Genomic DNA, 12,907 nt, shown 5'->3' with positions numbered 1-12,907 from the left:
CGAAACTCCAACAAAATTTAAGTGTAATGAGAAGCAATATTAGGATTTATTGACCCGGTGACCATGAGGTGGTTAGAAAATAGCTCAGATTGGGGAATTGTGGTAAGTTCCTATGGAACCAAACTGCTGCGGTCATCCGTCCCTCAAATCCTTATCAAAGGAACCATTCAGGCAGTTAATTAGGAGAATCGCTGAAAATCTAGAGCTAAATGTCTGGTGGAGGAATTTTATCGCCATTTTTCCAATCCGAAGGGAAGGGAGATAAGTTTTAAACCTATCGTCGACAAAGAGGCTCCCGAATTAAAGTCCAATGTTTTAATCACTGCGGTTCCCCGATCAGTCTAAGTTTTACAGAAACGCGGAGCTGAACATCATTGCTGGAAACTAAAGTCTACGTAATGAGAGTAGGAAGATAAATGTTTAATAGAATCCATGAATCAGCTAACGTTTTGTTGAAAAGCGGTCTCAATCACGTATCCAAAAGAGAACGCGAAATAAATCGTTCTTTCGAAAGACATAGCACGTCTTCATCGGAAAAACCCTCAAACTACCTCATGTGAAATACAGACTTGGAAATTTGAATAGACGAAAAGTACGCAGCAAACTCTCACTTCAAGAGTATTGAGTTCAGTCCTGACAGTATGTTATATACAGCCTGGAGAAAGGACCTCTTATTCCGTCACGGTTAGAGAAACAGCGTTTTCGACAGACTACAGAGAGATTCTACTGCCTCCAACTTTTATATGGGGTAGTAACCCTAAAGACAAAATAAGGGGCGGGTTTAGTACTCAGATGTATACACGCAACTAATTTTCCTCGCTTCAACTGCGAGTGGAACAGGAAAGAGAATGAGTAGCAATGGACATAGCACCTTCGCCATGCAATTTGCATTGGTTTGCGGAACACGTATGTAGATGCAATTTCGTTATCCAGACTACTGTAGAGCGATACGACAAAATCAGCTTCAAAGTTCTTAAGGGTGTATCCAGATCGAAACTTTCGCGTTTCTTCCGACTTCGGTTAACTGTCATGTGCTTGTCTTCCTGCGCGGACGTATTCTTTACATAACTTCAGTAACTGTTACAAAGCCACTGATTCAAAGTCTAGCTACAGCTACCATTGCCTGCCTACACGCAGGCGGAATGCAGTCTGGCCGTTGGCGCGGAGCCTGTTTCACTTTCAACCAGCGGAGAAAGCACATTTATTTGCTGTGGGAGTCCTCTGGCCGCTAAGCCTCTTGAGTTCCGGGTTACTGCTTCAAAGCTTTAGCGCTGTTTTTGCGCAATGAGTAAGTGGAATGTAAGCGAATTTCCTCTGGGGAGGAAAAGAAAGGTTCCATTGACAGGTCATATTGATACGAGCAGCACGTTATCTGTAGCAGCCCAAGTCTATCCGAAACTTAAGTTGCGAAAGGACTATTAGATGCAAACTAACTGGTGCTATAATTCTTTTTCCGTAAAGGGCAAGAAATTTCATTCAGTACAACACCGCAAACATTGGCCATATCTGAGATACCTGCGTTCCAATTCAATAAGAACAATAAAAACGCCTAAGAAATAATCATTCTCCTAATAATTATATAGCTTTCATCCGCATAGAGTCTCGTATTAATGATTGTACACGACTTCTAGAAACACAAAAAATATATATACTTCCCATGAAATGTTCATTTCAGGGGGCTTGTAGACTTAAAAATCGTAGTTGTGCCTCGAAATGAAATAAGTGTGTAAGTATATTCAATATTTCGTTATTATTTAAAGACATCTTTTTGGTATGAAAGGCAGTACATGGCGAGAGTTAATGCAACTGACACACTGCACAAATAATTAACGTTTCTCTGTTTAAGACTAGATAAGAAGAAACTTTAACAACCTGTTCAGTGAAGGAGTAACTCTCTCCCGCACGACAACCAATAAAAAGCCGGCACTACTACTGAAGAATGACTCACTTTTATATTACACATGGGCGAAATTTCACGCATCGGAAAACTGTGGTGTGTTTATACCAAATAACTGCACTGCATTTATTTCTTCCACTTTTTACATTTGTTACAGATCCTTTGGTTAAGTGGCCTAATTTTTTCTGCCAGTGAGGATGACTATCCAGTAAAATTAGCTTTCTCTATCGTCTCACTCATACATTTTCTGAATAGTGCAATAACCTGTAAGGGTTTTCATGGCTAAGTACAGCTTTGGAATTAACGAAATATGAACATATTTATATTAGTGACAAAAACAAATTACACTGAGAAGCGAGACCTCCACATTCGATCATATCTGTGGTGCAGAATAAAAACTGTAAGCCAGATTTCCGATGGCCAGGTGTAATATACAAGAGTAAATACTTTCTACCTACGAACGGTTGCTTCGTTCCGAGTGTTACAATAACAAGAAAAACGTTTCAGAGTATTATTTGCTCCGTACATTGGAAAAACATAAGAGTTTAAGAAGTTGCATTAGAGAACACCGAAGTTGTGGGATATTGTAGACGATGCTGTAATAAAGCGAACGACAGTTTCTCCTTGCAGTGCTTGTGAAATTTGATAAAGCCGAAAAGCCTTCTCCTGGAAGTACATATCTCGAAAAAAGTTCTTTCCATACAAATATTTACTTCTCGGAACGTAATCGGGTGCGGCAGGAAGAGATTCGATATCAGAAGACTGCTGGATGACACACACACACACACACACACACACACACATACACACACACACATACATTAAAGCAACAAATACCGAGCTGTAAGAATGAATGTGGATCTGATGCTCAAAACATGGATAACATTTCTGCGGCATTAAAAAGCGAAGGCAACGAAACAAAAGTAACGAACAGTACCTTATCGGTTAAAGCTGGAAGCACAACAGAGACCGCGTCCTTCGAAGTACCAGACTCGACGACACCGTTACTGGACCAGAGTCATCGTAGAAGCAAAAACTGACGATCTGTTAAGTTCTCAAATGACCTCGGGTGCTTGGTAAAATCGAGTAAGAGGCGAGAGCGGCTGCCGTTTCTAGCTGGATGCGGGTGCTGAGAGGAGTCCACGGTTGGTATCGGACACACACACGTCGGCGTCGCACTGAGACGGCGGCTGCTAGGCTAGCGAGCGGCGAGTCCTCCGGCAGCTGCGGCCGTCCTCGGAAGACTGACGAGGCCCGCGTTAGGTGGCGTCGTGGCCGGCGTCTGCTTCGCCTTGCGGTACGTACCTCTACCTATGTGGCGGGGCGGGCGGCCACGGCTTCACTAGGCAGCGCGGGCCCGCGCACGCCTATATATTCCCGCACTCTCTCAATGTCAGTCAACAGCCTTGGCAGGCGCAGGCCGCGCTCCGCTTGCCACCACACTCTGTTTGTTGTCTCTGCGTCCAGATCGTCTCGAGAGCAATATTCCCAAGAAGGAACTGGTCTTCGTCATTTTGATCCCCTCTTCTAGTCGGCTAATCTCTCTTAAATGATTTTACCGTGGGGCCCAAATCATTTGAGAACTGAAACAGTTCGTAAGTTTCTGCTTCTGCAAGAACTATGGTCCATTAACGGGATCATCGAGTCTCGTACTTCGAAGGTACTGAGAGTCATACTTAGGTAGAAATGGAAAGACGAAGCAGTAGAATTTAACCGCCCGTCAACGGTTTACGTCGTTAGGGAGGAACCCCAAGTTGTGATTGATTATGAAGCGACAGGAAATCGGTTACGGTCTATTCGTATAAAGTGGTAGGAAACCTAAATGGCATTGTGGTGGTCTTCAGTCCGAAGACTGGGTCAAATGGTTCAAATGGCTCTGAGCACTATGGGACTCAACAGCTGAGGTCATCAGTCCCCTAGAACGTAGAACTAATTAAACCTAACTAACCTAAGGACAACACACACATCCATGCCCGAGTCAGGATTCGAACCTGCGACCGTAGCGGACGCGCAGTTCCAGACTGAAGCGCCTAGAACCACTCGGCCCCTGCGGCCGGCTCTGAAGACTGGTTTGATGCAGATCCCCATGCTTCTCTATACTGTACAAGCTTTTTAATCTCAGAATAGCTTCTGCAAACTACATCCATTTGTAGCTACTTACTGTATTCATCTCTTCGACTTCCTCTACAATTTTTACTCCAACAATTTTACCTCCCCCCTCCCCTCCCGTCACATACACTCTTCTCCTCAACACTACATTGACGTCGTGAAATGTATTCGCAGTTGCGGATACGGACAACCATTAGCTCCATAATGGAATGACGACAATGAAAGTTTATACCAAACCGGGACTCGAACCCAGATTTCCCGCTTATCGTGATCGGTCGCCTTACCATTAGGCATCCTAGGACGACTCACTGCCAGACACGAACTTCCATATGTCCTCAACCATGTGCCTGCCTGTGAGTCGTGCTGCGATAGCCTAATGTCTCCTCCGACTAGCTTCTCTCGATCCACCGATCAATGTGGCACCTATTTCTCCATTATCGTACCACGTCGCCATTTGTTTCATAGAACTCAGCTACATTCGGGCCGATCTTCCAGTCACCCGTCCTCCCCATGGTGCGTCTGTGTCTGCACTCTGGTATGTTTTAGTCTATGGCAAATGCCCGACTAATAGTCGACTTTATCGCATAGGACTGGCCACTTCCCCACTCTGCCCTGATTGTCAGCTCGAAGACACTGACAAGTACCGTCTTATGTGCCCCATCAAACGAAACGTATGGTTCCTCATCCAACGAATCGTGGGCTTTTACCTTCGTGTCCCGTCAACGACGATAACCCCAGATTTATTGTTGTTGCCCCAGACATTTCACTTCCCTCTTACTAAGCACCATACACTCATCTGGTTTCGAGGACAGGCTTTAGAATATCTCTTTCAGGGGGGTCCGCATACAGTCCTTGACTTGTAGTACAAAGTTGTGACCGCGCATAGCACCCTCACCCGAAAACCATCTTTTGCCGCCACGTGGGATTAGCCGAGCGGTTTAAGGCGCTGCAGTCATGGACTGTGCGGCTGGTCCCGGTGGAGCTTCGAATCCTCCTTCGGGCATGGTGTGTGTGTTTGTCCTTAGGATACTTTAGGTTAAGTGGTGTGTAAGCTTAGGGACTGATGGCCTTAGTAGTTAAGTCCCATAAGATTTCACACACATTTGAACATTTTTTTTAAACTTTTGCCGGTTATCTCCGCAGCGTCTTCCTTGACCCCCCTCAAAGTTGGGGTGTGCCATGCCTACACATCACATAAGGCAACACTCTTATCCACGTTCTCATGCATCGACAAAAAAAAAAAAAGGGAAGAAAGCAGAATATGTTATAGTTTGTTGTATTTAATGTTATTCTAATATTTTTGTTTAACTAACAATCTTTTGTATATGTTTAAATGGTACCTTGAAGAAGTGTTACATATATATATATATATATATATATATGTGTGTGTGTGTGTGTGTGTACTGTTAGTTTGTTCAATAAAGATTATTGCACAAAAAAACTAAAAAATGGCAAGGCGACCGGTCGCGATAAGCGGGAAATCTGGCTTCGAGTCCCGGTGCAGCACACATTTTCTCTTCCGTCATTTAATTATACAGCTGATGGTTGTCCATATTCGCAACTGCGAATACGTTTAATGTATTTGATAAAAGCTGTAGTCGCCGCACTGTCTGTTCTTTCGGATATGCATCGTACTTTTGAACAACACAGGCACTGCAATATTGTGTATTGTACTAAATTGAGTCTTTGACTTCTCAGAACGTGTCATATTATCCGATTCTTGCTCTTAATTGAGCTGAGTCACATATTTCTTTTCTTCCCAGTTCTGTTCAGTGGCTCGTCATTAGTTACGCAATCTATCCATCCAATCTTCAGCATTCTTCTGTATCATCATATTTCAAAACCTTCTATTTTCGTATTGTCTGAACTGCTTATCGTCCACGTTTCACTTCCATACAGAGTGAAAAGTATTTAAACCGACAAACTCTGGGAGGTTGTAGGGGACATCAAAACAAATATTTTTCCCTAATGTCATTTTTTCCTATGAAGAGTATTTAAACTGGTAGAGGAAGATTTCTCTGGCGGCAAATTAACTAAACCAACAAACACTTTTCCATTTTTTATGACCAAGAGACAACACATTAACACAACCCAATTTCAATTACAATAGATTTACAAAAATGTCTCCATTGACACGTAAACAAAGGTTACACCGTCGGATCATGTTCTGTCTGACACGGACAAAAACCCCAGGAGTATCCTAAATTGCTCCTGCTGCTGCTACTATCCGAGCAACCAGATCCTCTTCTGATGCAACAGGATTTGCGTAAACAAGGTTGCGCATCTCTCCCCACAGAAAAAAGTCCAGAGGGGACATATCTGGGGATCGAGCAGGCCATAGTACAGGACCACCTCTGCCAATCCATGTTTCTGGGAACCGTCGGTCCAGGAATCGTCGCACACGACGACTGAAATGTACCGGCGCCCCGTCATGTTGGAACCACATGCGTAGTCTTGTAGGGAGCGGGACGTCATCCAGCAATTGTGGCAATTCTCTGGTGAGAAAATTCTAATAGTGCCTGCCATTTAATGGCCTAGGTAACAGATACGGCCCAATTAAACAGTCCCCAACAACACCGACCCACTCATTAACGCAGATGGCTCTGAGCACTATGGGACTTAACTGCTGTGGTCATCAGTCCCATTAACGCAGAACCGCACTTGATGAGCGCTAGTAACTGTGGCATATGAGTTATCCTCACTCCAAACATGCGACTTGTCCATGTTGAAGGCTCCATCACGCCCGAACGTTGCTTCATCGGTAAACAACACAGAGGCTGGAAATGTAGGATGCATTTCACACTGTTCCAGGTACCACTGCAAAAACTGTGCTCTGGGTGGATAACCAACTGGTTCCAGGTTGTGGACACGCTCTAAGTGAAATGGACGTAACAATTGCTCTCGAAGGACTGTTCTTACATTCATCTGATTCATCTCCATGTTACGTGAAATTGCACGAGTGCTGATTGAAGGATCCCGCTCCACATGCTGCAAGACAGCTTCCTCAAATTTCAGCGTTCTTACCGTGCGACGGCACCCCTGTCCAGGTAATCTGCTAAATGACCCGGTCCCACGCAGACGTTGGTACACAGCAGCAAAGGTCGTATGATGCGGGATACGGCGATTAGGATATTGCTGTTGATAAACCCGCTGTGCAGCTAGTCCGTTGTGGTGCGCTACGTCGTACGCACCAATCATACCAGTGTACTCACTCCAGGTGTATCGCTCCATTAGTAAACAGAGACAATGCACTACTACACTGGTGGACAGTAGGTGCCTACAACTGAAGAGTGTAATACGCCCTCTAACAACTGAAGATCGTAATATGGCCTCTAACGACTGAAGAGAGTAATATGGCCTCCACCGGTTTAAATAATCCTCATAGGAAAAAATGACATTAGGGAAAAATATTTGTTTTGATGTCCCCTACAACCTCCCAGAGTTTGTCGGTTTAAATACTTTTCACCCTGTATAAGGCTACGCTCCAGACAAACACCTTCAGAAAAGACTTCCTTACACTTAAATTTATATTCGATGTAAACAAATTTTTCTTCTTTAGAAACACCTTATTTGCCATTGTAAATCTAATTTTATAGCATTCTGTAGCCTCTCTACTTCCGTCATCATCAGCTACTTTATCTCCCACGTAGTAGAACTCACCTATTACTTTTAGTGACATTTCCTAATCTAATTCCCTCAGCATCACTTGATTTAAATAGAGTACATTCCATTAGCTTTATTTTACCTTTGTTAATGTTCATCATAGATCCTTCTTTCAAGACACTTTCCATTCCGTTCAACTGCTCTTCTAAATCGTTTGCTGTCTTTGACAGAAAAACGATGTCATCAGCAAACCTCAAAATTTTTATTTCCTTTCCATGAGCTTTAATTCCATCTCCAAATTTAGCCCTAATGTCCTTTACTGCTTGCTCAATGTGCAGACTGAAGCACATTGGGGACAGGCTACAACACTGTCTCACTCGCTGCTCAACCATTGATACCCTTTCATGCCTCTCGACTCTTGCGATTGTATGGTTTCTGCACAAGTTGTAAATACCCTTTACCTTCCTGTATTTTACCACTGCTACCTTCAGAAATTTAGAGAGTATATTCCATTCAACATTTTCAAACGCTTTCTCCATATCTACATATACATTTACATGATTACTCTGCAATTCACATTTAAGTGCTTGGCAGAGGGTTCATCGAACCACAATCATACTATCACTCTATCATTCCACTCCCGAACAGCGCGCCGGAAAAACGAATACCTAAACCTTTCTCTTCGAGCTCTGATTTCTCTTATTTTATTTTTATGATCATTCCTACCTATGTAGGTTGGGCTCAACAAAATATTTTCGCATTCGGAAGAGAAAATTGGTGACTGAAATTTCGTAAATAGATCTCGCCGCGACGAAAAACGTCCTTGCTTTAATGACTTCCATCCCAACTCGCGTATCATATCTGCCACACTCTCTCCCCTATTACGTGATAATACAAAACGAGCTGCCCTTTTTTGCACCCTTTCGATGTCCTCCGTCAATCCCACCTGGAAAGGATCCCACACCGCGCAGCAATATTCTAACAGAGGACGAACGAGTGTAGTGTAAGCTGTCTCTTTAGTGGACTTGTTGCATCTTCTAAGTGTCCTGCCAATGAAACGCAACCTTTGGCTCGCCTTCCCCACAATATTATCTATGTGGTCTTTCCAACTGAAGTTGTTCGTAATTTTAACACCCAGGTACTTAGTTGAATTGACAGCCTTGAGAATTGTACTATTTATCGAGTAATCGAATTCCAACAGATTTCTTTTGGAACTCATGTGGATCACCTCACACTTTTCCTTATTTAGCGTCAACTGTCACCTGCCACACCATTCAGCAATCTTTTCTAAATCGCTTTACAACTGATACTATGAACGTAGGTTTGCCTTTCGTCAACCCGTTTTCTAAGAGAAGTCGTAAGGTCATGCCTCGCGTGTTCCAACATTTGTTCAGAACCCAAACTCAACTTCCACAGGGTGGACGTCTACACAAATACTCTGAAAAATGTGTAAAGTGTTACACCATGAAGCTCTACTCCAATATTTGTCATTATCAAACTCTGAGATGTATGTTGTCAACACCAGAACGAGAAGTGACCTCCACAGGCACGAAGCCACTCTTGTATTCGTTGTGGCGTGGAAGCTAAGTCTCCGAATATCATCTTGAGGAGTATAGTGATCATCCCGAAACACATTTTATGTCAGTTCATGAAGATATGAGTGGACTGAGCACGCTAGTCAAGAAACCAAAAATTACTCAATGTGTGTGTGTTGTGAATTGTAGCGTGGATTGTTGCATGGAATATTTCATTTAGTACCCAGCTCATGAAGGGTACGTCAACAGGGTTTACCATTCTTTCCACATATTCAACAGCGTTAAACCTCCTTTCAACAATTACAAACCAGTCTTGCTGTCATATCTAGTAGGTCCTCACACCCTGATTCGAGTAATCTGTTGTCGAATGTTCCTGATGACACCCTGTCAGTGGCCTATGGCCTGATTTCAGATGTTATCATCCACCAATTAATCATAGTGAGTCGAACAATTTCTCATGATGTAGTGCCTGCTTTTCCAGTAAAATTGTTGTCCTGAGTCTATATAGGCACCAGTTGTACTTCATTCATTGCAAAAAGCCAACTATTTGTGCATTTTATCTCAGTGATGCTTCTATGCCCTTTATGATAATGATTAGACTGTCCTCATAATCTTAAAGATGCCGACAAACTGCACGTGCACATCCTCTGGGCATCCCGTGTTGCCATCTCAACCTGGAAAGTTGCAGTAACGTTAGACACGCCTAGCAGTCGTCATTCTTCCCCTGGAGGAATAGCTTATTTTGGACGGAAAAATAATGAAAACAAGCTCGCAAATAGATGAAACTTTAATGAATATAACCCATAGGTATTGCAATAATGGTGTATGAGTTTGATAGCGTTATTGCAATGTGTTCGTCATACAACACTTTCCATTTCTGTCAGTGTATCTTGATCCAGCCCTCGACCGCAAACTTACCAGGCCCTCCAGTCTACTAGCCTTCCAACAAAGAACGCACAATAGATTAAAATTATTGAAACTGCTAACCGGTTATACGCGCGGACTACATCATCTCTACATCCTGTACATAACCAAAAACGCAATATCCACCCCATTGTCACCTACGCTAACATAGCTTACATTTCCACACCCCCAAAACTGTATCACTCCTTAAAATGCCAGAACGCCATACACTCCGCATCGGTTTCGGGATTTGTCTCGTCCCTACAGCTGATTAAATTACCCCCTCGCCAGAAATTAATCGGACATCATGCAAAAGCACACGACTCTCCCGGATAACCGCGCGCGTTAGCACTCCGCTTCCGGAACTCTGGGGGGGAGACCACCACCGGATATAATACCCTCGTTTTGCCGATCCCTTATAGATACGGGATGAAGGGCAGGAAAATGAAGAAAGAAAGATTAACTGAAACAGGCCGTTTCCTTTCCATTCTATATCCTCCCCTCTCACCTCACCAACCCATCTTCCTTTTACAGTAGCTTGGTTTGGAAGCCGCTTCCTAAGCTGTCAGTTCCTATCATGCACGCAACGATCAATCACAAATTGTTCATTACCCCATGTCAATCCATTGAACCCATAGCTACGCCACTTATTATTCTCCGAGATGACATAGCGCCACTCCTTTTTCCATCCTAATGTTTCACACTCCTTGTGCGGTGCCTTTTCATAAAGTCACCAGTTGTCACTTTTCTTAAACTTCATAGTACCCACATAAAGCCAGAAGAACGACTGTACTATATAACACTGACAGCTCGTTCCCCATGCTCGAGGGATGAAATTGATGGCATAACCACAAAGGAAAAATGTGAATAAACCCCTTAAAAAGGAAATGCTATTTAAATGACGAATCTATGGACCACCAGTATCCGTTGATGTCCACTTCAGGACATGGAAATCACGAGTTGAAGTGATGCCACGGCTGACTCATAGTCTGGATCAGCGGGTTTCAGGTCTCTGGTTTTGGGTCTTACGTGTCGTACATAAAGCGTTTCAGATGATTGCCACAATAGTTCCAACATCAAAGCCACAGCCAGTTACTTCCCCAAACATCTTCCAGTCCCAAATATGCTACGTCTCTAATGACGTCGACATCCACGGGACATTATCCGTCCTTCTTTCTTTTCTCCTCATAACAACTAATAACAATTCTTTATCACCTTTCTCCTGACAGTATGTGATCAAATACGTCTTGTTACTGCAATAATACACGAATGAAAAATAGGCACCGAAAAAGCAAATAACTAATAACTATGACTATCGTTTCAGGCTCTTACGAACGAATTAGTGCGGAAAATTTGTAATCTGTGTAACCAAGCCGTATGGCGCAGTACTTATCAAATATGCGTCGTTCGTCGTAGTTGTTTTCAAAGTTGGTCGGATTTGAGAGCGCAGACTGTATTCGTTCCTTCCACCGCTCAAAAAATTGCCACGTGTAATTTCCCGTGAGGTTGCTCTCTAACTTCACCGGCAAAACTCATCTGCAGGAAACTCATCGTCCACTGGAACTGGACTGATCGAAACGACGCAGTTAAAAACAAAAAGCTCCGAACTAATATGGCACGAAAAATAGTACAAATGCGATCAGCGCTATTTTTTGCCGAGGTGACTCCTTCCCCTTTTATTGTCCAATACGATCTAATGCTCCTTCTCTAATGACTTCAGTGCTGACGGGTCATTAAAATCTAACCTTCTTATTTTCAGTAATGTTGTCATTTCCTGAAACCTTGCAATGTTGCATTTCATACCCAGGCATTCTTCCGGACGGCAAATCATTTAGTTTTCGAATTTCGGTATTTGATTGGCACATCAAGAACCTTACTTAATTTCAGACAGAAGCTATCCATTGCAGTGTTATCCTTTGTTGCTAATCCCAATAGCTTTGCGACATACTGAACACTGACAGAATAATTTCGGAGCCTTCGAATAAAATCCATCTTTACTAGCTGTAACTTCAATGACTTATAATCAAATGTTCAAATGGCTCTGAGCACTATGGCACTTAACTTATGAGGTCATCAGTCCCCTAGAACTTAGAACTACTTAAACCTAACTAACCTAAGGACATCACACACATCTATGCCCGAGGGAGGATTCGAACCTTCGACCGTAGCGGTCGCGCGGTTAGAGACTAGCGCCTAGAGCCGCTCGGCCAACACGGCCGGCACTTATAATCACACCATTATCGAAATCCCTTCTGATATCTTCACTTAATTCTCACTATGCTTCATTCTTCTTTCCTCTGTGGCTGTTTGTCATTGTTGACTGTAAGCAGTGACTGTACAACGCAGTGTAGATTCGTGTCTCTATTCTTATGGGTGTTACGAAATGGTATCGGAAGCTGAAACCATTTACGGCCACATATACTATTTCTCTTGCCTAGTGCCAAAAGGGCCACCATCTTAACAGCTGTACCAGTCAGAAGGACCACCACCAACAGTGTCACTTGCCGCCACTCCTAAAGACACGACGATGAAGACTGAGATTTCACCCAGGGAATTTTTCAACAGTCTGGTGATCAAGAACTGTACGAACCTACATCTTCTCCAATTTTCCACTGAAAATTTAAGCGAATTCAGAAAAAAGGGGAAAACAGGGATAGTAAGGTAAAAAAGTCTCTATAAATGACAGTTGTGGTTTCCTCACAAACCTGGAAGAATATTAACTGTTTAAACTGGTTAAAGACTCAAAAATAACGAAACACATTGAGTTATACCCTTAATCGTTCAGTCTTATTTGCATTTCCTTTGTGAGCAGTGTGTAGCCCCTTCGTGAAGTTCACAGCGTAATGCCACAAATATGTAA

The 12,907-nt window shown here is 43.1% G+C and overlaps 1 protein-coding gene across 1 annotated transcript in view; it reads right to left on the bottom strand.

The window, feature by feature from the left end:
• The window catches only part of LOC124721323 (elongation of very long chain fatty acids protein-like), a 225,713-nt gene extending 222,485 nt beyond the window's left edge, over nt 1-3,228 (bottom strand). The window contains exon 1 of the mRNA XM_047246235.1: nt 2,835-3,228. The gene's annotated coding sequence lies outside the window, so the exon portion shown is untranslated. The remainder of the gene's footprint in view (nt 1-2,834) is intronic.
• Nucleotides 3,229-12,907: the final 9,679 nt, after the last annotated feature.

This window comes from Schistocerca piceifrons, chromosome X, assembly GCF_021461385.2.
Source record: "Schistocerca piceifrons isolate TAMUIC-IGC-003096 chromosome X, iqSchPice1.1, whole genome shotgun sequence".
Taxonomy (NCBI): Eukaryota; Metazoa; Arthropoda; class Insecta; order Orthoptera; family Acrididae; genus Schistocerca; species Schistocerca piceifrons.
This window is presented reverse-complemented; position numbering and strand designations above follow the sequence as displayed.